The 3,093-nt window shown below is 35.2% G+C and overlaps 1 long non-coding RNA gene across 1 annotated transcript; it reads left to right on the forward strand.

The window, feature by feature from the left end:
- The first annotated feature begins 455 nt into the window (after positions 1–455).
- LOC132097654 (uncharacterized) lies at positions 456–2,297 on the forward strand. Its single transcript, XR_009422771.1, has 4 exons — positions 456–655; positions 799–883; positions 1,420–1,547; positions 1,669–2,297. It is a non-coding gene; the product is annotated as an uncharacterized LOC132097654 (long non-coding RNA).
- Positions 2,298–3,093: the final 796 nt, after the last annotated feature.

The raw sequence follows: 3,093 nt of genomic DNA on the forward strand, positions 1-3,093 counted from the left end.
CTCAGCAAAAAGTCTGACGATTTATTCCAAAACATGATGTATGATGGGATACACTAAGCGTTGTATAGTGCTCCGGAGCAGTATTGGAGAGGTTTAGTGTGTGTTAAAGATGCTGTGCTTTGGCATTATTAAGACCAGGGACGGTCTCGTTCACACACTGTCACGTACACACACTCTCAAGTGGCCAAGACTGCAAGTGTGGGTATCTGGACAGGGTCAAAGTCTTAAAAATGAACCCTAAACACAGTCGCACATCACAGTCTTAATAATTCAGTTTAACACTTGTATGATATTGTACAAGCCCCAAGACTGTCTCATCTGACACTATCAAAAGAATTCATATGACTATAGCTTGCTATTAATTACTTCCTTTTAATAATGGATGCATTTAACATTTAATTATACAGCATCTTTACAGAGGCTGCTTTTATGGTCTAAACAAAACCCAATGTAATGTACAAGTTGCACGCAATTAATAATATTTCCTTCCTTTCTGTCTTACAGGATTGTTTGCAGATAATGCTGTTCTTCTTTTTCAGGTCTACAATATCGAGCTCAACAGCTCTTTTAAGAGCCAACCCTCACAAACCTTCCTAAAAACTAAAAGAGCTATTACTGAGTCTCAGCGAATCTTGCCATGATCAGCTCTTCCCAGGTACGTTTGTTTAAAGTTTTTTTGAATCAACATTTACTCCTCAAATGCTCTGGTCTGAATCTTATTTTAAATTAACTTAATTAAATGTTTAATGAGCAATATTAATCTCACACAGAGTAAGTAGAGATTATCTTGTTTCACAGAAGAGAAGGAAGACCAAGGAAATTATTTGATCAGGATGAGGAATGAAGACGGCCATCTTGTGCTCAAACAAACAGACGTCCTCTGGTATGTGTGTGTTGAAGCAATGCTGTGTTATACAGCACTTTATGATAATCTCTCACAGGACTGTTCATGCCAGCCTTGATTCTTTTTTTATATATATATATACTATTACAATTACAGCATCTTAGCAAAGTGTGACTGGACATTTTTAATCTTATGTTTTTAAAAACACACCACCTGTTTTAAAAGCAGACAAGTATCATGAAATTGGTTTAGTTGATAAACACCAATTTACATTATTTCATTGTTTTGTAAATGCTGTGTTATAAATTGTGGATTGATAGTTGATTGGTTTGAAGCCAGGCTTTACTCTGCACAGACTAAAACACATTTGTGAAAGAAGTCAGGAACTTTGGAGAAAGATTCTAGAGGAAGAAAGACACATTTACTCCAACAATAGATGAATTCTAGAGGCAAAAACTCCAGTCTCTGAGAACTACACATGCTAATGCAGTGCCATGAGCAAGTCCTTTGCCTCTGTAACTTTTTCTTAATTCTTGCAGAATGAAAATTTTATTGCAGTATTTTAATTTGTACAGATGGTCTCATCAGCCAAATGAGGGGTTTTGACCAAGTGATGCTCTTGAAAGGAGTGAAAAAAGAGGATGTGGTAAATTGTCTTCAAAGAAAAAGCTTCTCAAAAGTTCGTAAAACAGCTTGAAGAATGGTAAGTGTGCAGTACTACAAGGGTCATAGTTGCTCACCCTGCTAAAATCACACAGAACATAAGCTGAGCTCTCTGTCCATTTAAACAACTTCATCTGGATTGTTTGTTTCACTTTGACCAGGTCTGGGATCTTAGGACTGAGAGATCCTCTGGCTGAGAAAAACCTACACAACATCAGTGCTGGATATCAACCACGAACTGTTTCCAGACACGAGAGAATAATATCACGATCAGGAGATGAAACCAGTTTAGATGTGATGATAAGGAATCATTATTTTCTGAAACAGTATCACATGTCTTATATGTATCACATGATCTGTATCACAGTTGACTGGATGGGACTGTGACTTTTAAGGACATTTCATCACTCATATGTGTGAACTGATTAATATATGAGGTTAATGTATTTTTGATGATAATTATTTTCCTTGAATCTTATTTGTCTTGATGCTACTTTATCAACTGTATAGTCTATGCTTCAATAAAATGAAAATGGTAAATATTGTGTTCTGAAGATTCTTGGTAAATACATAGTTTTACTAGGTAGGCTCATATGTGTTTATTTTAGACTTGGAAAAACTACATATTAATTATTGGGCATATTTTTTACTTAAGTCATAAACATTTTTGATCGGATTAATAACATCTGGGACATCAGTACACCAGAAAGTTATTTTTTATATTTTAGTAACAAATATGCACATTTTTTTGTGAAATAAAGGGAGTTACGAGATTAATTATTTTGCATTACAAGATGGTGCCATGTGCTTTATTGTTACAAACACTGTAACAGGAATGATCAACGTGGATCTTGTACTGTATTCAAACCAAGAGCATGCACATTACTGATGTCCGGCACCTGAGGAGCAAGATACGGGGGTGAGGAGGGCATTTTTACACTGATTTTTGCTAAATAGACAAATAGACAAATTCATGCAGTGCTAAGAAATATATATATATATATATTTCTTAGCACTGCATGAATTTGTCCTTGTGTAATAGTGAAGTATCACAATGTGCATAAATTGTCCTTGATTACTGCTTTACAGTGCATGGGGAATAGATAAAGGCAAGTTGCTGCAGGTTCATCCATTATATTTATTGCCATTTACTTCAAAAATCAAAGAAATAATCTATTATTTTCATCATTAAATCATTTCTTTCTAATTTTTCCATGTTTCATCAGATGGCCTCACAATGTCCTGTCAAAAGCTATCCTTGTCATGATGTAAAAATAGAAAAGGTTGGTCTGTGAAAACTGTCAGATATGAATGTGACTCAGCTCAGTTTGTTGTCCATGATGAGGTGAATACATATATGTAGGTTTTACTGCCCTTCTACCCCCAGGGGCCCAGTAGCACCCCCTGGAAAAGCCAAAAACTGTACATTTCAAATGGCTGTAAATCAGAGTCCAATTAACATATCAAAGAGAAAATGGGCAGGATTATTACTTATACTATGCTGATAAAATAATGTTGAGCTCAGTTTTCAGAAATAAATGGAAAGCTGGCATAAAGGCATTTTAAATATTGCTCACTGTAAAATA

Source organism: Carassius carassius, chromosome 2 (genome assembly GCF_963082965.1).
Source record: "Carassius carassius chromosome 2, fCarCar2.1, whole genome shotgun sequence".
Taxonomy (NCBI): Eukaryota; Metazoa; Chordata; class Actinopteri; order Cypriniformes; family Cyprinidae; genus Carassius; species Carassius carassius.